The sequence below is a fragment of the Pinus tabuliformis genome, chromosome 4_1 (assembly GCF_031772625.1).
Source record: "Pinus tabuliformis cultivar Carrire ecotype Pingquan chromosome 4_1, CPIR1, whole genome shotgun sequence".
Lineage (NCBI taxonomy): Eukaryota > Viridiplantae > Streptophyta > Pinopsida > Pinales > Pinaceae > Pinus > Pinus tabuliformis.
This window is the reverse complement of record NC_142303.1, coordinates 486,118,178-486,142,142: the sequence shown is the minus strand read 5'-3', so window position 1 is coordinate 486,142,142 and position 23,965 is coordinate 486,118,178. Positions and strand designations below refer to the sequence as shown.

At 34.0% G+C, this 23,965-nt stretch overlaps 1 pseudogene; it reads left to right on the top strand.

Moving 5' to 3' along the window:
- Positions 1 to 23,596: 23,596 nt before the first annotated feature.
- Positions 23,597 to 23,965, top strand: LOC149176622 (antifungal protein ginkbilobin-like protein pseudogene; annotated as a pseudogene).

Genomic DNA, 23,965 nt, shown 5'->3' with positions numbered 1-23,965 from the left:
TTAGCTTTCCAACTCGGGAATTCATAAAAGGGATGCCAGTTAAGAGGGTTTGTACTATTAATAAATCATTTGGTATGTCTGAAAATGTTGTGTATACAACTTGCATAAACCCAAGGAACTCACGAAGCTTATTCTGAAAATGTTGTGTGTATAACTTGCAAAAAACCAAGGTACTCATGAAGATTATCCTGAAATGCTTATGCAAGCCAAAATCTAGATATTAAAGAAAAGAAACACAAAGTACATGTATTTAAATTTGCTCAAAATGGCATAATGGTTTTGACATGAATTCAAAATTTGTTTGTTTGGTTTAATTTTAGAAGCAGATACCATATGTTTAAGTGATTGTGCATATGCTTCTCGATAAAATTGTTTTGCTTTCATTTTGTTGGCGATAGGAGATCCCGAGATAACTTACTAGAAAATCATAAGTTTAGGGGCATTTAAAAAAACTCTTTAAATGGGAAGGCGTGGGGATCATTCAGATTAAACCCTTTAGAGAGAACTGCAAACATATTTTTCTCCACAATGTAATAATTTTCCGAAACATTTTCAAATTTAATATTTAACAGAGAAACTTATGCATGGGTTTATAACATACCTATAAATTTTGTGGATTGTAACTAAATGTTACATAGGATACAAATACCATTTTATCATATTCCATTCGAGAAGTATTTCATCGATGGATATGCATGTTCATCTGCCATTATTGATGTTTCTCTGCAAATAGTGACTTATAACTTCACATCTTTTCATGACTTCAGGTATACCCAGATCATAGCATTTAAATGATAAAACTTGCATTATCACTTAGATCTAGCCTATCCATTATCATATCATACAATGATAAGTCATTTCAGGTCTCATGATCCTGATCCAACATTGTATCCAAGGGTGCACAAGATGTTTCAGATCTATATCATAACCATAACCCTTAAAACACAAAATATGCATCAGATAGAAGTATTCATGAAAAAATCTTTCACTTGCACACACAACCTTTTCATATTCTCCTCCTTATATATTTAGAGCCTTTGTAAATAACATGCACCAAAACAACACTTAGAATATATGGTATTCTTAGATAGGATCAAGTAACTGTGATTCCACTCAATATCATGGGCTAATACCATGGTACAGACCGTTGGTATTCTTTAACCTTAATTTTCCATCCCATACACACTTCTCCTTGTATGAAACAATGTGCATACATATACGCTCCTTTTATTCTGTGTACCCACGTGTATATAATACTTGGACTAGGTTAAACAACGTATACAACTTAAAAAATTCTCTTTCCTCAATTTCTTGATTCTCATCTGTAAATGTTTGTCCCATCATCTTGTTCTTTTGTACCATTAGTCTATTACCTCTTAATAGGCCTGTTACAATGTGATTTGCCATCATGCATCACCTTATCATTTCTGAACTGACCTATATGTGGGTTGCCATCAAGGACAACACATGTACCATAATGCCAACATGAAGTTCCATTATAAGCTCTGTAAAACATCTATTTGTGGAACACATGTTTTAGCTCAATTTTTTTTGACAATTTTTGCCAATTTTATAACAGTAAAAGCCTTTGTTATAACCTCCACTAAAAGCTCTTTCCCTTGTAGTGAAATAATTAAAAATCTCTCTTGTTCAAAAATTATTATCTAAATATCTCATATACTCTCAATCCTAACCAATGACCTAAATTTATAATGGTTCTGAAAAGCTTCTTTCAAAATAGGATGGTTATGCACCAATTAGTTTTATTAAGTAACATTTCACATTGTCTTTAATTTTTCTACCTATCTTTACTGACATAATGTTATGAGGATGTACATGTGACTGCATTGAGGGAGATTATTGGTTGGTCTTCTCAATAGAGGATGGGGTGGTCATTGTGAGTGACCCACATGGATTGCAATTTGCACTCATTACCCTCATGATGGGAGCATTGGTCTGGTAAAGATATGTGGCCTGGAGGATAGAATGAGTTGTGCATTTTATCCTGATCCATCATCGTCTAACACACAAATGTTAACCGTAATCCTACCCACACCAATCCCCACAAGGTATGTAAATGGAGGCTACCTCCACGCATTGATAAGCATCACAAGAACATTTCCCATTGTAGGAGTTATTAGAGGTTATATATCATTCCAGTCAGCATTTCCCATTGTAGAGGTTATATATCATTTGATCTAGCCATGTCGATGTGGTCATTTGGATTTGCATTGGTAGTAATGGTACTAGCCCTGGTGGTGAGAACTATTATAGGCATGCCCAATACAAACTCCATATCGTCTATGTGTAGCACAAAAAATATCCCAAATGGAAGTCTCTTTTTTAATACTCTCGGATCCCTGCTCATAGATCTAGGGGGAAACATTGCCTTCAATGATTACGACTACAAAACATCTCATCCAATATCTTATGTTGGTCAAATGTGTGGTTTTCTATGAGTGTCACAGTGTCTCATGGTTTCATGTTATGTCCTAAAGTTGAGCTAGAAATTTGGTGGAATAAGGATTCAAGTATACATGTTAAGTTAGGGTAATGCATGTAAGCAAGAATACATAGTGCATTATAAAGTAGGTTGAGCTTCTACAGGGTTCATTATAATGCACTTACTAAATGAAAGGGGAGCATTACTCCTTGTAGGTGAAGCTTCCCAGCTTCTGTGTGCACTCTAGTCAATTCCAAGGGCATATACCTTGGTTTTGCATTTGGTAATGGGTGAAAACGTTTGAGCAAGTTACCTAGAACATGTTTAAAGTTAATAATTTCTCTCATTCAATGAGGATCATGGAGGAGTAGGTTAAGGAGGAGAAATATCAAAATATTGGTCCAATCAAGAGTGTGGATAGAGATGGTTAGCTCTCCATTGATGAAATACCAATTGTTGGAAATTTATATCATTACCAAGAGAGGGGGAAAGTGAATTATTAGTGGTGGAGCTTATAGAAAATTTCACCAATTTATTAATCCTTTAAACACTCATATTAGAGCATCAAAACAGAACAAAAAACCATAATAATAATCAAGACATGAGACACCAATGAATTTTGGTGGAAAATCATTTAGATATCTTACATGCCATAATAATTTAGTTGGATTCGTGCAATGAATCAATCAACCATTTATTCGTTATTTCCATTGGTGAACCAATTACTAAGCGAAGCCCATTCTTTTGATCTTGTTTACCTTATTTTACTTCTTCCATTGGTGAAGAAATTACTAAGCTAAGCCCATTCTTTTGATATTGTTTACCTTATTTTACTTTTCTCAAAGGCGCAAGGACAGCTTGAGATTTCTCCGCCTTCATCGGAAATGGCTTCGCTTCACATTGTATATAAACGTTATAAAAATGGCTTCTCCTCATAGATAATTTTCAGTCAAAGTGAGTAGAAGACTTCAGAAAGTTTAAATGGAAGACCAAATTTCAATGGGTATTAAATGTTTTGGGTTTACAAAAGTTATATAATAGAAATCTATTGTGTGATTTTTTAAAAATAATTAAAATTAATATTAAATTTTATGGTACATAAATTTATGGTAGGTGTCTCATACTTAAAAAAAAAAGCCAGTACTTTTGATTATATAATATATTTTAAATTCTAAGTCAATCATATTTCTCATTATACATGTGATTTTTTTTTAATATAATTTTGAAACACTTGAACCTGAATTATATAATATTCTAGTGATGATAATTTTGATTGGAATTAATATCTAAATTATATATATATATATAAATATATATATATATATATATATATATATATATATATATATATATATATATATATATATATATATATATATATATATATATATATAAAACCTTTGAGAATCACCAATTTCTTTTTATATATGGATTTATATAAAAATTATCTCTATACTTGCATATGGACAATCACACACACAAAGATATATATATATATATATATACACTTTTAACTGGTCACAATACCTTATTAGTCCTTAGGCATGGGACTATTAGTAATCTAAATTAGTTCGTGACATTTATCTCTTATCAAATTAACCTGCGTTTTTAGTCATTGTTTATAAAACATTGTGGTTTAATCTATCACATGGATGCAATGATTTTCGCCAATAATAATATTTTCCATATGATTTCTTGGTTGAAAGGATTTACATGATCGGTATTTTTTGTACAGAAACTAATGTTGACATTAGTTTATTAGAATTAAATGATTGGTTTGGTATTATATATCAGTTGTCCTATGCCATAGACCACACCACATGGCCATCGGCATGTAATGTCCATACACTACCTGCATGTACTTGCCATCTACTACTTGTGAACGGTTTGACAAGCTGCATTTTCGGGGTAAGCGGTTTAAATCATGGCTTCTTCTGCACATTGAAGTAGATACTGCTACTCTACAGTGTCTACATGGTTCATATTCCCTTTAAGTTATCCTTCCACCCCTCCCGTTCTCTCCCTTAGCTGCTCAATAGTCCTAATTGTCCACCCTCAATTTTCTACAACCTTGATATGATTAGGCTTCACTCCCAAGAATGCCTCTAGTAAGCATACCATAGACCATGCCACATGACCATTTTGATGTAATGGCCATGTGCTAATTGCATGTACTTCCCAGCTGCTACTTGTGAATGGTTTGACAAGTTATGCTTTCCGGGTAGGCAGTTTCAAGAATGGCCTTCTTCTGTACCCTACAAGAGCTTCTCCTATTATGTGGTGTCTAGAGGGTTCACATTTCCTTTAAGTTATCCTTTCACCCCTCTCGTTCTTTTCCTTAGCTGGTCCAACTCCCCAACACAATTTTATACAACATTGTTATGATTCGGCTTCAATGCCAAGAATGCCTCTAGTAAGCACCTCACACAACAAAAGGAAAAATGGTTATTCATCATCTTTTGTGATCTGCACGTATTACTTGTGAACAATTCCTCTATGCCCTCCAATAGCTTACTTCGACGCCATGTAATAGCTTATGTTCCCTACAAGTTTATGCTCCTTGCAATATATTGCATCAATATTTCTTACCTGCAAGTTACGTCTTGAATAGTTTTTTCGCTTCTCTCGGTTCCTTTATGGCCTAGAATTTCTCCAAAGAATGCATTTTAATTCTCCTTTAGGGTACCAAAACTAAATGAATGGGAAAGGCGTGAATGAAAAAGCTCAAACAATGTCACTAGTAAGTGTACTGGAAGTGTTCCCTATATCTGTAAATGAATTGCTGACAGATACTAGTAGTACATACATATGTTGTTGCAAAAAATCTATTTATTTAAATATTCCAAATCTTCTAGGGAGCTAGTTTTATACGCGATTCTTGACAGGATGGTTTTCAGAAAAGAGTCTGTATAGATAAAGGCTACCATTTAGGCCTTCATCCCCTAAAGAAGTTCTTTAAGAGAAAAAAATTAAAGGTTCCTTCCACTTACAACAAAAGGAACATGTTTTTTATCAGAACACTGTACTAGAATGATCCCTTTACAGTAGTTATAAAAAAGTAGAGAAACATAATAAAGCATCAAATATGAAACAAAATACCATGATGCATTCATTTTCCTTCACTTCACAATATCGTGCCTCCTATGTTACTTCTATGGTCTCCTTGAGCTCCTCTATTCCTTTGTTCCTTGTCGTGTTATCTCCAAGATTTTTTATGAGGTAGTTGTTAACTTTTCAATTTGGGAATTCATAGAAGGGATGTCAAATAAGAGGGTTTGTACTATTAATAATGCAATTGGTATGTATGAAAATGTTGTGTATACAACTTGCATAAAGCCAAGGTACTCATGAAGCTTGTCCTAAAAATGTTGTGTGTACAACTTGCATAAAACCAAGGTACTCATGAAGCTTAACCTAAAATATTCAAGCAAGCCAAAATCTAGATATTAAAGAAAAGAAACATAAAGTACATGTATTTAAATTTTCTCAAAATGGCTGAATGGTTTTGACATGAATTCAAAATTTCTTTGTTTGGTTGAATTTTACAAGAAAATACCATATGTTTAACTGATTGTCCATATGCTTCTTGATAAAGGTGGTTTTCTTTAATTTTGTTGGTGATAGGATATCACGAGATAACTTACTAGAAAATCATAAGTTTATAGCCATTTAGCAAAACTTGGTAAATAGGAAGATGTGGGGAACATTTAGATTAAACCCTTTAGAGAGAATTGGAAACATATTTTTGTATAAAATGTAATAATTTTGCAAAAAAATTCAAATTTAAAGTTCGACAGATAAATTTATGCATGGGTTTATAACATACCTATAAATTTTGTGGATTGTAACTAAATGTTACAAAATATGCAAATATTGTTTTAGCATATTCCATTCCAGAAGCATTTCATCGATGCATATGCATGTTCATATGCCATTTTATATGTTTCTTCTTCCACTATAGATGGAACTCAATCCACTGTATCTCTCTTTTGAGGAATTGTTCCTAGGTCAATCAAAAAGACACTTATGGTCATTGGGACTAGCTCTAATGTTTCTAGCATTGGTGCTAAATATGTCACTAGGTCTTCTACCAAGTAAAATGGTGGCCAAGTTGAAGTAACCCTGGGACTGATCATTATTTGTCATCATTTCTATTATGAAACCAGCTCAAGAAAAAGATAGAAAAGATAGATCAACGCCTTAGAATTCAGCCTCTTTGAGGGGGCAACCTTCTTTACATTACATAAATGAATAATTCTTCGATGATTCAAATGACAAAACCTCCTTTATATATATAGGATTTTAAGGAGTAACAATATAACCCAGCCGACCTAACAATAATAATATAAAGCCACAAAAATAACAATAGAGGGATTCTATGGGGCACAGTAATAACAATATGGGGACAATAGGGGCACAACAATATTAATAAGGGATACAACTACAATATTAATGGGGTAATCGCTAGTATTATAGGGACCCAACATGCCCCTCTCCTTAAAAAAAGTGTTGTCCTCAATGCTTGAGTAGTTCTAGATGCTTCTGTATAAAATTCTCATCCTCCCGTGTGGAATCTTCAGTGGATAAGTTCTTCCACTTGATAAGATACTCCGAAATTGATCGATTTTGTAGCTGTCGCGTTCTTGTTTTTGTGACTGCTTCCGGTTCCAATATAATTTTTCCTTCCTCGTCAAGTTCTAGCAATATTGTTTGAATTGGGAGCTTGTCACCTATAACCTTCTTTAAACATGAAACATGGAAAACTGGGTGCAATCAAGAAGCTGTAGGAAACTTGAATTTGTATGCCATAGTACTAATCTTTTGCAACACCTTGTTTGGACCATAATACTTTGGTGATAATTTATTATCCTTCTTAGCTTGCTTGAGGACATTTGCTTATATGGTTGTAGCCGTAGCAATACCCAATCACCTACATCAAAACTTCTTTCGCTGCGATGTTGATCTGCCTGTTGTTTCATTCTATTCTATGCCAACACGAGGTTATCCTTTGAGAGTTGGAGGACTTGTTGTTGATGTTCGATGTGATGTTCCACTGCATGAACCTTAGAATTTTCTCTTAAATATGAGGTGATGGGTGGTGGCTAATATCCATAAAGTGCCATAAATGGGGTCATTTTTGTTGCTTTATGGAAGGAAGTGTTATACCGCCATTCAGCCAGAGCCAACCATTTGACCCATTATGTCTGTTTATCAGATACAAAGCAACGAAGATATCCTTCCAAACATTTGTTTACTATCTCAGTTTGCCCATTAGATTGAGGATGATAAGATGAGCTATGAGCTAACTGAGTACCAAGACAAGAAAATAATTTTGTCCAAAAATTTCCAGTGAAAATGGGATCTCTGTCACTTACAATAATCCTTGGGTTTCCATGTAGCTTTTGAATTGTTTCCATAAATGCAATAGAAATTGTACTCACTTTAAATGGATGTGATAATGCACAAAAGTGTGCATACTTGGTAAGTCTGTCAAATACCACCATGATGACACTCTTTCCCTCAGACTTGGGTAAACCTGTGATAAAATCCATTGAAACCTCCTCCCAACATTGGCTTGGAATGGATAAAGGTTGTAATAGACCTGGTGTCTTAATTGTTTCAACTTTATTTTGTTGGCAAACCAAACATTCCGCCACAAAATTTTGAATATCTGATTTAAGGCCATCCCAAAAAAATTCCTTCTTAACCCTGTGGTAAGTTTTTAAAAATCCTGAGTGCCCTCCTAAGGGAGAAGTGTGCAATTCCATAAGAATCTTTTGTTTTAACTGGGAATTCTTACAAAGGTATAAGCGATCTTTGTACCATAACGAATCATTTTTCCAACTAAATGTATCAGACGTACTGGAATCTTGTTGTAACTTTCAAATAAGTTCCCACACTTCTTCGTCATTCTTCCATTCCTCCCTTGCTTCGTTTATCCAATCTGGTTGGATAATAGAAATGGTGCACAACAATGCTTCCACATCCTCATCCTTTATTGAGAGTGCATTTGCCACCACATTTTGCTTCCCTTTTTTGTAGATGATTTCAAATTCATAACCCAACATCTTTGTGACCCACTTTTGTTGCTCTTTAGAGGATAATCTTTGTTCTAAAATGTATTTAAGGCTATCATGACCCATTTTTACCTTGAAGTGTCTTCCTATTAGGTAGGGTCACCATTTCTTAAGTGCATGGAATATTGCCAACATTTCCTTCTCATAAATAGCTTTGTGTAAAAACTTTCCCTTGATTGGAAGACTTTCAAAAGCAATGGGTCTTTCATCTTGCATTAAAACAACATCAATTCCATTTGCTTAAGCATCACATTCCACAATAAAGGTTTTTGTGAAGTCCGGTGTAGCTAAGACTGGTGCTTGGCACATTGCCTCTTTAAGATGTTCGAAGGCCTTTGTTGCTTCTAGAGTCCATGAAAATGCATCTTTCTTCAATAATGTTGTTAGAGGTGTTGCTATTCTCCCATAATTCTTAACAAACTTGTGATAATATCCTGTCAACCCGAGAAATCCTCGCAGATGCTTTATGGATGTGGGGATTTTCCATTCCTTAATGGATTTAATTTTGCTAGGGTCTACCTTAACTCCTTCATGAGATACAATATGACCCAGATATTCCACCTTTTGTACTCCAAAGAAAAAATTAGATCTTTTTGCATATAATTGTTTCTCCTCCAATAGTTGTAGCACCCTGTCAACATGTTCAACATGATCCTTCCAAGACTTGCTGTAGATTAGTATATCATCAAAAAATACTAACACAAATTTTCTAAGGAATGGTTTGAAAATGGAATTCATCAAACCTTGAAATGTTGAAGGTGCATTGGTAAGGCCAAAAGGCATGACCAAAAATTCATAATGACCCTCATGAGTTCTAAATGTTGTTTTCGGAATGTCTTCAGTCTTCATTCTGATTTGATGATATCCTGAACGAAGATCCAACTTGGTGAAGTAAATTGATCCATGCAATTCATCCAATAATTCATCAATGACAGGAATGGGAAACTTATCTTTAATAGTGAGCTTGTTGAGCTCCCTATAATCCGGACACATGCGCCATGATCCATCCTTCTTGTGCACCAATACTACTGGAGCAAAGAAAGAACTTTGACTCGGTTGAATTATACCAGCCTCTAGCATTTTTGCAACCATATGTTCAATTTCACTCTTTTGGGCATAGGGATATCTGTATGGCCTGATGTTTGGAGGAACACTTCCTGGAATCAGATGAATAGCATGATCATGATCACGGATAGGTGGGAGACCTTTGGGAGTCTCAAATACCTTGGAATGATTGTCCAAGACTTTTTGGAGATCTGGAGAAATAGATGATTCCAATGTGGAAACATCTAGCGAACATAATTGTGCAATTACACCTCTTTGTTCCTTTTTTAGAAGCTTTGTCATACCATTAGAGCTGATTATCTTTCCTGGTTTCCCTGCAATACCCCTTAATTCAATTTCCTTTCCTTCCACAGAAAATTTCATGAAAAGTTCTTGAAAATTAAAAGCTATTGTACCCAAGGATTGTAGCCATTGGACTCCTAGTACAACATCAGCACCTCCCATTGGAATGGAAAGCATTGGGCTAGTCAATACATATTCTCCCATGGATAGCTTGATATTATGGCACTTTTCAGAGCAATTTATTGTTCCTCCATTTGCAACCATCACTTGACACTCTGGTGCTGGATATAAGAAGCAATTCAATTCTTTTGCTACCTTACAATGAATAAAATTGTGGGTACTTCCTAAATCAATCAACACTATTACCTTTTTCTTCTTGATTTTCCTTCTATCTTGATGGTTTGAGGAGTGGTAATTCCCGCCAATGCATTACAAGATATGGTCGGATTCATTTATTCTTTATCTAGGCTTTGTTCCTAGAGTATATCCTCCTTTCTTGCTCATTTTCTTCTTCCTCTTCACAATCTATGTAGAATAATTTCTTCTCAGCACACTTATGACCTTTAGTGTATTTGCTATCACAACTGTAACAAAGCCCTTTTGCTCTTTTTTCTTCCAATTGTTGTGGTGTCAACCTTATAGGTTGTGGAAGACTAGGGGCAACAACACTTCCATCTTTATAGTTGTGAGCGTTATGCTTCCTGGTTGCCATAATTTTGCTTTCCATTTTTCTTGCTAACCTGAATGCCTTCTCTAATGAATCAGGTTCCCAAAGGCGAACATCATGTTGGATATTATCCTTTAAAGTCCCTATGAACACGTCAATCCTATGCTCCTCTGGAATATTTTTACCCTTTTGTTCAATTTTTGGAACTCCTCAATGTGCTCCATTATTGGACCCTTTTGTTTGAGACTTATCAATTGGCTAAAAAAAGTGTTGCTTTTTGTATCCTCATAATGTGCTGTCAATTCTTCCGTAAAAATTGCCCATGTGATAATTTGTTTACGAGAGCAAAGCCATTGATACCATACAAACTGATTTGGTTCCAAATACAAAGTTACAATACGTACTTTTTGTGTGTTTTGCACATTATTGAGATCGAAAAATTGCTCCATCTGTAATATCCATGTTGCGGGATCCTTGCCATCAAACTTCCTCATATCGATTTTTGGAATATGATAGGTCTTCGATTCCACATTAGAGCTATGAAATCATGATTAACATTTCTTTTGTTCGCATCATGAGTTTCCTTTACTACCTTTTCACCATTAGTAAGTATTTCTTGTAGAAAAATTTTCAAATCTGTTTTTAAATCTGCCATGTCTCTCTTCAAATCTGTCTACAAATCTATCTTCAAATCGTCCATCTTAGCTTCCACCCCCTTTATCTTAGCTTCTATTAGCTTTTGTGAGTGACATTTGTTTCACTTGGTCTTGTAATTTTGATATATCATGTAGCATTTCTTCCTCTTCTTCATGAGTCATGCTAGAGCTTTCAGGTTGCTTACTAGGTGTTTGCATTTTCTTTCCTCATCAGTTACTGATAATAATGCTCTACTATGCCCTTTGAATTCCTTCAAAATAGATTTTCAAACCAAGCTTAAGCAAAAATTTAAAAAAATCTACACACCTTTTTTCACTTTGTAGGAGCTCGATATTGCCTCTGATGTATCTCTGTACTTTCGATCATCCAGTTCTAAAATTGTGACCTGCAATAGCCCTCTATGTCCTCTTTCCAATGCCAGCAGTGTGATCCAAATTGGATTCTCCAAGAAAGAGTTATGCGAAATCTCCCACAATGACTTAATTATAGACTAATTCACTAGAGCGAACTTGTATGACGTGGCACGAGTCACTATTTGGCTCTGAAAAATATCGACAAGAAACTACAGTCTGTCCTCTTTCTATGCCTTCTTATGAAATTTCAATCCGATGCTCAGAGAGAAAATTATGACGATTTTTCCCAGGTCACCTGTTTGGAATGTAATTCAGGAGTCTGCAAAAAGACCAACTTCCTCAGATCATATCTCCTCAACTATAGCACGAAAAGCTCTAAAATTCGGATCCGAGATTCAGCGTGATTTCTTCTCAAATGGGTATTTTTTTAGCTTCTGAAATGTCGCAATTTTTTTTTTATAGCAAAAATGCCACGATGACCTATTTGGAGCAGCGAAACCCTAGAATCCAAAGCTTGATACCAAATGTTATGAAACCAGCTCAAGAAAAAGATAGAAAAGATAGATCAACGCCTTAGAATTCAGCCTCTTCGAGGGGGAAACCTCCTTTACATTACATAAATGAACAATTCTTCAATGATTCAAATGACAAAACCTCCTTTCTATATATAGGAGTCTAAGGAGTCACAATATAACCCAACCGACCTAACAATAATAATATAAAGCCACAAAAATAACAATAGAGGGATTCTATGGGCACAGTAATAACAATATGGGGACAATAGGGGCACAAAAATATTAATAAGGGATACAACTACAATATTAATGGGCTAATCACTAGTATTATAGGGACCCAACAATTTCACTCTTATTTATAGTCATCTTTTTAACCATTTGTGCCATTTTTTTATCTGTTTCTTACCCCATTTTCCACAAGATCTCGTGAACACCTGATAAATATTTCCAACACTAAAAGTGGTTAAATTTCATACATTTTATTTTCTTTTAATGAATTAATTAGGAATATGTCCGGTTTCACTAATGACAATTTGGCCAGTTCAAGTTTCTGTAGCTCAGTCCAATTTTTGTAGTAGCACCACTCTAGAAGGAAATGCGACACTTGGAATTGGTTTCTAGAAGCTGAAATATGGATTTGTATTAGTCAAATTCCACCCATCTTACACGTGTGGACGCCTAATAAGAGATCAAAGGAAAAACGCAACAGTTTTGACCAACCAACTTCAAACACATTTTCTGAGCAAATGAAAATGAATTTGAAAGACGAAAACATGGGTTCATTTCAACAGCACCCAAATTAGGTTATCATTGAGAATTATCCTCAAATTTGTTACTGTTTCAAAGATTCACAGGGTACTTTAGATCCCCATTTTGAAGATCATGTGAGAAAACTTTTTTGTAATTTCACAGTCAACACCCAGCGACCAAAACGATTAGAACAAGCTGTTATTTAGCGAATTTATTGCAGTGAGTTCATTTTTATCATACATGGGCTGATGTTGATCCAAGGTGTTTTGACACAGTATAGTTGTCATTTTTATTTCATTTTTTTCAGTATTTGCTTCAATTTAATTTTCAATCTCTTTAGATGTTTGAATTCTTTGTTTTCAATATAGTTTTCTTACATGCTTTCTGTCTATTATAGGATGAGTGCCAAATATAAATATTAAAATTCAAAAACACTTTCCTTGAAGTATTTTATTTCTTTTTCATGGTTGTTGTAGTCATCATTTTATATATATCATTGGTTCTATATAGAATACCCACATTAGTAATCTTTGGAGACTCTTGCACATGAAATTTTATCAACAGATCATTTTTTTTCACTACTTTCTATAATAGTTTTCAATTCCAAGTTTTTAGAATAGTTGTGCTTCCAATTTGGTAGTCATATTTCATTTCAATAGTTTAGATTAAATTTATTTCAAGACTCACAGATTAAAATTAGAGTAGAATTATTTTACGGTTCATAGAATAAATTTCATTTTTCAAGTTGGTTAGGTATATTTCCTTTCATTGTTTAATAAAATAGATTTTATGTTCAGTAGAATATATTTTAATTTCTTGTCCAATTATAATATATCTCAAAATTTTCACAGTATAGATTGCTTTAAAATTTCATTTAAATTTCAAAGTTTTCAGTTTGAATTCATTGTCCCTTTTAGACAAAACATGTGCATATGCGTATCAAAATTTAGTCATAAATAGGTTTAAATACTCATGTGAAATTAGATTAGTTTCTTTGAATTGAAGGTAGATATCCTAGCACATATAGTGTGCATGTACTTCACAAGTTCACGAAACCTGATTTTGACAATTAATGACAAGTAATTTAATAGTCAGTTAAATTACCCAACATTTTGGCGTTGTTGTCGGGGAAGTATACATAGGTATTAGCTTTAAATTGCATCTCATTCTTATTTGAATCCATTTAGTTTCGTAAGCCTAATCTAATTTTAGTACATCCTAGAGGTGGATTCATTAAAAAAAGTAAAAAAGACTTCAATCACCTACCACATCGACTAAATCACGTGGTGTAGTAAGAGTCGGATCACCTTCCACATACTGAATTCATATTTTTGCAAGTATAAGAAGAGGTGAAAAAAAGAGGTTGAAGAAATGGATGGAAATGATATCAATGAGGAATTTCCTTTTAGATTTACCATTCAAGAAACTAATATCAATGTTCATATGAAAAACATCCATCCATCCATACTTACGAGATTCAAAGGTATGAGATCAAAAGACCCGAACACCTTTCTTTTCGAATTTGAAATCATTTGTAGATCTTTTGGCTCCTCATTACACACTAAAAACTTGAATTTTTTTATCGAAACGTCGAAGAATAAAGCTCTTGCATGGTTCATGAATTAGGAAAAATTTCTATATGGACATGGGATGATATGAAACAAGTATTTTTGGAAAAATATAAATATTAACGCATACACCAGGACCTTAGAAATGAAGTCTTTAAGATGAATCAAAAAGAGGATGAATGCCTAGAATATTTAGTGGAGAGGTTTGCTTATAATATGAAAAGATCTAAATTACTTGATTTAGAATTGGACACATTAAAAGCACTCCTACTAAAATCTATAAGGGATGAAATGATTAATCTTCTTAGCCTGATGAGAAAAAGAGATGTCTCCCAATGGTCATTTCAAGGGATTTGTGAATTGTGCAAGAAAATATCAAGAGGAAAAGAAAAGTATGGAAGATACCCTCAAGCTCCAGTTATGGCAAGAGTAAGTAATTCGACATCAGGATTTGTAAGTCAAACTAAACTTAAAAATTTACTAGACATTCTTGGTAATTTAAATGAAAAAATCAATATGCTAAGAATGAAAAACAAGAAAAAGAAGAATAAATTTCCTTTTTCAAGTTTATTATATAGATTTCATTTCATTGTTTAATAGAATAGATTTTAATTTATGTTCAGTAGAATAGATTTTAATTTCTTGTCCAATTAGAATATATCTCAAAATTTTCATAGTATAGATTGCTTTAAAAGTTCATTTAAATTTCAAAGTTTTCAATTTGAATTCATTGGCATTTTTAGACAAAACATGTGTGTATGCTTATCGAAATTTAGTCATAAATAGGTTTAAATACTCATGTGTAATTAGATTAGTTTCATTGAATTGAAAGTAGATATCCTAGCATATATAGTGCGCATATACTTCAGAAGTTCATGAAACCTGATTTTGACAATTAATGACAAGTAATTTAATAGTCAATTAAATTACCCAACATTTTGGCATTGTTGTCGAGGAAGTATACATAAGCGTTAGCTTTAAATTGCATCTCATTCTTAGTTGCATCCAGTTAGTTTCATAAGATTAATCTCATTTTAGTACATCCTAGAGGTAGATTCATTAAAAAAAAAGTCAAAAAGACTTTAATCACCTACCACACCCACTAAATCACGTGGTGCAGTAAGAGCCACATCACCTTCCACATCCTGAATTCATATTTTTGCAAGTAGAAGAAGAGGTGAGAAAAGGAGGTTGAAGAAACAGATGGAAATGATATCAATGAGGAAGATCCTTTTGGATTTCCCATCCAAGAAACTAATATCAATGTTGATATGAAAAAATTCACTCCATCAGTACTTCCTAGATTCAAAGGTATGAGATCAAAAGACCCGAACACCTTTCTTTTCGAATTTGAAACACTTCGTAGATATTTTGGCTACTCATTACACACTCAAAAATTGAATTTGTTTCTGGAAACATTGAAGAATAAAGCTCTTATATGGTTCATGAATTTAGGAAAATTTTCTATAAGGACATGGGATGATATGAAACAAGTAATTTCGGAAAAATATAAATATTAACGCATACACCAGGACCTTAGAAATGAAGTCTTTAAGATGAAACAAAAAGAGGATGAATTCCTAGAATATTTAGTGGAGAGGTTTACTTATAATATCAAAAGATCTAAATTACGTGATTTAGAATTGGACACAATAAAAGCTCTCCTACTAAAAGCTATAAGGGATGAAAGGATTAATCTTCTTAACCTGATGAGAAAAAGAGATGTCTATCAATTTTCATTTCAAGAGATTTGTGAATTGTGCAAGAACATATCAGGAGGAAAAGAAAAGTATGGAAGATACCCTCAAGATCCATTTATGGCAAGAGTAAGTAAGTCATCATTACGATTGGTAAGTCAAACTGAAATTAACAATTTATTAGACATTCTTAGTAATTTAAATGAACAAATGAATATGCTAAGAATGCAAAACAAGCAAAAGGTTGAGGGTGTTGCTTCATTTATATTTTTCCATAAATGTAGAAAGAAACATTCTTTGCATGAATGTCCACTTGAAAACATTGAGATTTGTGAAATTTTTGCAGGATCACATAATACTAAAGATTCCCGTCATTACCAAGGTTAAAGGCAATTTACCAGGGAGAAAATCAAACACCAGAACAATCCTGTTATGTAGCTCTAAGAATACCATGGCAGTCTCCTCAACCTTGTATGATGGAAGGGTATTTATTCAAGGAGAGGGTTGGAGATTGTGGGAAGGGACTTCCAACATCAAGGCTTCAAGGTTGTAAGCTTATTCTCCATTTTATTAATATAAAAGAAATTGTTCTTTCTCAATTATTTCTTTGTTGATATAATTTGTGGGATTACTTGATCACCCGCATATATTATGATTTCATATTGATCAATTTACGATATATGATTGAGTTAATTAGTTCATTTATCTCTTATGTTATATATTGGATGCTTTGATCTTGTGTATGTTTCTCTGTCTATGTAGATCTCCTTCAGGACATCACGGAGAAGCTATGGGAAGCAATGGGAATATCTATAAAGAATCGAGGAGAAGTGGAGGGTCGAAAGCTCTGAAAGGGACTTCATCAGGTATGTCTATTAAACGATAAGTGATCTCAATCATAGTGTTTGTTTGAGTGAATCACAATCTAGAGAAAGGTAGCAGTTCTTGGTTGTTTTTTAGTAGATTTCTCTGAGGTCTAAGGAGATTGCTCTTGTTCGTAAGACGGATTTGTCCACATAACATTGACTATAAGGAGAACTACACAACTCAAAAATAACACACCAGCCCTCTATAAAATGGTAAATCTAATAAAAGAAACGTTTCATATGATAATCTGGTAAACACATTAACAACAACAAAATACACTAAATATATCTTCATAACTTTGTTTTCTCCATCTCCTTGCTCTCTGCTCAATATGCCAACTGAAATATGCTTCTGCTACCTTCTACAGCTTGTGTTTTTTCTATGCAAGTCTTAAGGAAATATGCATAGTTTTCTCCACTGGCATACACTTCTCTTCTCACACACTAACAATACCTCGAACCAACCTCAACTCCTCAATGTAATCTACAATATATAATTTACTAGAATGATTAAAGCAATAATTGCAATTATAGTAGTAGAGAGCTAATCATCTTTGATTACACTCTCTTTATTGTTTCAGTACTTTGATATTTCTCCTCCTTGACCTAATCCTCCATGATATTCATTGAATGAGAGATCTTATCAACTTGAACCCTCTTATAGAAAACTACCTCAGACTTTTTAACCCATTAACAAGTGCGAAACCAAAGTATATGCCCCTGCAATTATGTGGAGTGCATACAGAATCTAGGAAACTTCACCTGTAGGGAGTAGTGCTCCTCTTTCATTCTGGAAGTGCATTATACCACACATTACAGAAGCTAAACCTGTGTTATAATGCACTATGCATGCTTGTTTACCTACATTACCCTATCTTAAGCGTTATGCTTGCAGCCTTCTTCCACCATATTTCCAACTCAACTTCAGGACATAACATGCAAGCATGACAAACAATGACACTCATAGGAAACCACACATTGAACCAATACAAGAGTTTGAAACATTATTGCAAGGCTACACACTACTAAGCACTAGTTGACATCAAAGGAATCATTACAATACCAACATTCCCCCCCATTGAAATTTATTTTCAACCTAAACCTCACCTTTGACGCTAAGCGTAACACTCTCTCCCCCTTTGACATAAATGGAAAAAGATAATATCCACACCAAATAACAATGCCAACAATGTGAGCAACAATATTGCATAGATAGAGTACAGATCAAAGCTCATATCTGGAGCATATGTTAGAGGATGATGGAGCTATTGTGCATCTATGTGCCTAACATGCTTGTGCTATAGTTTGTCTGATGTCAATTATTGTTGATATGTTGTTGGAGCTGACATAGTAGAGTTCAGATTATCGATGTGTTTGTGATTAGAGAGGTTACATTGGAGAGTTTATTGTTGTAGCTTCATTGGATGTTGAAATTTTTATTGTATGTTACTACACGGTTTGATTTTGAATAGAAGATTGATTGTGTGGATTGGTGTATTGATTGAGTTTGTATTGAAAAGATTATGTTGGAGGGCATGTTCTCAATGTTTAATATATATGAGCAGGTTGTTATTGTGAGTCTAGTATGAAAATGGACGAGATGTGGCTCAAAAGTGTTTGTAGGAAGAGATTGTTGACCATGGACAAGAACAAGAAGAAGATATATCAAAAGAGAAACAATAGAAAACAAGTCAAAAAAGTTTCAAGTTTAGAAGAAATCCTATTCTTTTTGGTTAAGAATGGTGAATAATTACCAGGTTGTCCTTGTACATGTAATTATGACGATACTCTTTTGAGATTTATGGGTTTGAAAACCAAACTAGAGGAGGCAATGAGAACTAAAGAGGAAGTGAGAAATCACATGAAGGAGATTAAAGAAAAATGTGAAGCGCTAAAAATCGAATCAAATTTTGCAAGAGATGAATTAAAAAGGAGTGGATCTAGTGCATAAGCATATACAAGCATATCAAGAAATGTTAGCAGCAACGTGAAAAAGTAGAATGAGCAACAAGACCATGAGCGTGAAAAAGGAGAATCATTAGATCCAACTTGTTTTTAGATATTTTTCAGCTTCACCTTTGGATATTCATATGGGCAGCAAGAAGGATCTTATAAGGGATTCCTTGAGTGCTGAAAAATATGTTGAGAAGATTAAAGAGATCCATATGCAAGGATATGGGACATTGCAAACGTTATAGGGAAAATACAGTTCTAGGCATTATCAGCACAACACAAGGAATTCGTTCGAGGTGAAGACAGAGTATGGTTATAGTTGAACAAGGAGAGACTACAAGATCTTGGTAAAAAAAATGAAGGCTTCGTGATATGGCTCTTTTGAGATAAGAGAAAATTTCGGAGAAGTAGAGCAGAGAAACCTCACTTTCTAGCTATGTTTCTCTCCAGAAAGAGTTTACTATGTCATATCTTGATTCAAAGAATGGTTTGTGAGTTTTTATTTCACTATTATTTATTTTCTGGATAATTTTAATTTTCATGCATACACAATTTAATAGTACTCTATAGATCCAGAAATATAAATAGAAATAAAACCGTGATAGTGTATATTTTGGATTTTCAAATATAGTTTCATTAGATCTATTTTGAAGAATTATCCGATGGAATATCCACAACCATTTATGGATCAAATTAAATTTAGCAAGTAATCAGATAATAATAAATTGAAGTCTAGTGATGACTAAAATAAGGTTAATGATCCATTTAATTAATTAAGGCTGTTGGAGGGGAGAGACTTGATGTTAGAAAGGCGAGTGATGGTGACTAACAACACAGCATAAAACTTAATTAGTTAGCAAGGGAAAATTATTTAGTAGATCCATGAGGATCTACTCAGAATCAACATCACTCATTTACCAGCATAGTAAAAGGGAAACCTACACATATCATTTTATATATGTGTGTGTGCCAAATAATTGATGATGTCCTAAGTTGTACTAATAAGAATTGTGTGTCATGGTGATAATTGAATATTTCAGAATGGTGAGGATGTGAGGGAATCAAGGCAGAGGAGACTCATCACAATGACCACCTCCTCCAAGAACCCCATTGCCATCACCAGAGCTAGCTCTCATATTGTGCTCTGTAGGGGTAATTAATGAGACTTTAAGAGGGCACGAGACAACTTAAGTGGACCTAGAGCACCTTCCATCAGGGGTGGGAAATTTCAAGGGATCAAAGGAATTTAATAGAGGATCTCGAACTAGGGACATTACTAGGGAGCTTCAAAATATTAAGCCCCCAGAATTTTCTAGAAGTCATGCAAGCGAACAAGTAGAAGCCTGGTTGGAGGCAATGATAAGATGTTTCACACTAAGAGAGTACACTTCCAATTTGAAGGCTAATATAGAGATATTCCAACTCAATGATAGTGATATTAATTCATATTATAATTGATAAAACAATTAGTACTATTCTAAATTTTTTAATTATAAAAATTATTTAATTTAGTTTATTAAATATAAATAGATTTAATTGATTTTGTTATGTTACAAACAATTTATTTAGAAGAATACTCACCATATGGACATTACATTAAAGAAAAATTAATTAATGATAATTCGTATTGGTAACCTTGATATTTTATAATGAAGAATATATTTTCAAATTTAAAATATGAAATTTATAAATAATGTTGTTAATAGTTAGCATAAATTTTAACACCAATTTGAAAATGAAATATATTTATATAAATATAATTTTTATTTCGTTAGCCAGTTTAGAGTTTACAATAAGTTCGACCTTTGGCTTGAGAAACCACGACCTAGGGGCATCTAAGCCATCAAAATCACCAATCACCAAGGGATCGCGGACTAAATTATTTCCCACGAACTGGTGACCTTCACATCACGAAGTGACTTAACTGTATACCCCATCACCATCGAATGAGCTTATATAAATATAATTATTTTAATTAATATCATTCCCAATTAAATATATTTATATAAATATAATTATTCTGATTATATTATAATTAGCAAAAATATCTAACATTGTTATTATTATATTCAATGTGAGTCAATTTAAGCCAAGTAGTATTACCTTAAATGTGATTCAATTTAAGCCTAGGATATGGTTATTAGTAGATGATCTTTTTGTTTCTCTCCTGTTCTCATTAATTTTATTGCAATGTTACTTGTTTTTTAAAGAAAATAACATTTTAAATTTTATGGACCAATAAGTTTTTGTGGCTAAAAGATTATATTTATTTTAATTTTTATTTAGTATATAATTTTTAATATTTTATATTTATATTTTATATTTATAGTATAATTTTTAATATTTTATATTTTAATATTCTAGATGAATGAAATCTTTTGAGATGCAAAAAGTCTAAAATATTATAAATTATTTATAAGTGGAGAGTTGTAATTCTATGTGATTAATAGATCCACCGTTAAACAAGTATGGTTATATATGTGTGTATGTGTGGAAAGAGTATGCCATCTCTTTCATCTTGAGCAACAAGATAATAAAAATATTTTATTTGGTAACTATTTCTCATTTGTTTTATATAAAATATATCTTTACAAATATCTTATTCCAAAACTATCTAATTTCAGGTTTGCTACATATTGCAAATTTGATCTTGTAAGTTTGGAGATGTTTAACCTACATGTTAATCATGGCCGTTGGGGCCTTAAAGACACTCCATCTTTCAACTTGGCATTGCTTATAAAAAAATTAGCGAGCAGTTAGCAGTGATGGATTCTGGAATCAAATCATCATGGATAAATATATGTAGAACATGGATCTCATTGGCTGGCTACATGTTGGTGCTTGAGACCCTCCTTATATTTGATTATCATGGTGCAATCTCCTTGATATTATGAATTGGTTGTTTGGGAATCTCAGGTGGGACGTTGGCTCGAGATTTATCATGGAGATAGGCCTAGACTCGCTCTAAGGCATGATTGGTCCACATTTATTAACTCTTCCTATCATTAGATTTATGCAAAATTACAAATTCTTTGTGATTAAAGATATTACAAACATTTATATTTCCTCTCCTCCATTCACACATTGGAACAATGCAACTGAGCTAGATATTTTAGATCTAGATATTTTAGATCCCCTTATTCTGAAATAGAAATTATATATTACCAACTTCAAACTCTCTCAAATTTTCCTCTCTCCAAAAGAAAACAAATTTATTTGGTTTGGTGGCTCATAGCAGGGAAAGGTAATTTTTCAAGAGACATATCGGATAATCACCCAACTCGCCATACATATTTTGTTTTTCTCTTGGCTTGCTTGGTCTTGGAAATGGAATTTTCCTCTGGAACTCAAGTGTTTTTCCTGGTTGGTGGTACACAACTAGATTCTTGGCAGATGCAACCTTTGCCTTTTCTTTGGAGAGGACATCTATCACCTCTTTCTCCACTATCCCTTTGCCACATAGGTTTGGACATGCGTTTTACACTTGATAAACTCCAGTGTCTCTTGCCTTGGTAGGTGGACAATGGATCATCAAACCCATAGGACATTGTATTTATTTATCATTTGGAGAATTTGGCGATCTTGGAATGGTCTTATCTTTAAGCAAGTGATGCCTAATATCTGGAGGAAAAGTTGTAGAATCATATCTTACTATCTAGAGTATTCTTCCTTTTATCCTACAGATTCTAAAAACCCTCCTCAACCTCACAATATATGGTCTACCTTTCCTGTCCATTTTTTTTATGGGCCACCTTCTTTTGGCAAGTGTGGATGTGGTATGACCATCTATTTAGGGCCACTGAGCTCCTACAGATTTCACAGGCACTATGGCAATGGCTCCAACACTCGTGTTGAATTACTCGCACTCTAGGCGTGTCTTGCACTATGCTAATTGGCTCGACCCTAAGGATTTTATAGCTTTTAGAGACTCCAAATGTGTGATTGATTAGGAAAATGATAGAGGTTCTTTAAACTCTCGTCTCGACTCATGGAAAAGAAGAAGTAACACCTCGATGAAAGTGTTCCACTTTGGCTCCATCACCCACATCTATTGGATCCAAAATTGCAAAGTTGATAAACTCTCCAAAAAATGTTGCATATAAGACCCTAGGTACAAGATCAACTTCCAGTGTTTTTACTCTCCCAATTTGCAAGGGACAGGTCACGTTATGATCTAACACATCCGTTCTTGTCATGATTTTAAACTATTCATAGTAGCGAGAATCTATATTTTTGTATGGGGTAAGTTTCAATTTTGTAGAGAACTTGTTATAGTATAACCATATAAGTTTTAAATGTAGGGACACTGAGAAAATCCATTCTCTAGAATATGTTCACTCACACGGTGTTATTTTTCTTATCTTAAAGGTGTGTCGATTTGAATATCTGTTCTATGTGACCCACATGGATTGCAATTTGCGCCCACTCGAGTGGCACTCATGACAGGGGCAACGGTCTAGTCAAGACAGGCAGCTATAATGAGTCGTACATTTCAGAGCCATCTACCGTCGCCCAGCACACATGTGTTATCCATAATTCTCCCTAGAATGAGTCATACGTTTCGGGCCATCTACCCATAGGGAGGCCTATAAATGGAGGATGCCTCAACACATTGATAATCACATTTCCCATTGTAGGAGTTTATTAGAGGTTATATATCATTCCACCCAGCCTTTCCCTTTTCATTTTCCATTGTAGAGGTTATGTGTATCGTTCGAGATGAGGTACTCATTTGCTTTTGGATTGGCAGTAATGGTAGTAGCACTGGTTGTGGGCAGTGTTGTAACACGCAGAAGATCCCAAGCGGAAGTTCCTTTTATAGTACTCTCGGATCCCTCCTCGTAGATCTAGAGGGAAACACTGCCTTCAGCGGTTACGACTACAAAGCATCGCGCGCAGGCTTACCCACTGCCTATGGGCCTGGGGTTTGCAATCAGGGAATCTCTCAATCTGATTGCACCACTTGTCTTAAAGGCCTTGGGGGCCGCATCAGGAACATTTGCGGCAACGCCATCGGTGCTCGAGTTCAGCTAACTGACTGTTTCATCCGCTACGAGCAGTACAGCTTCTAG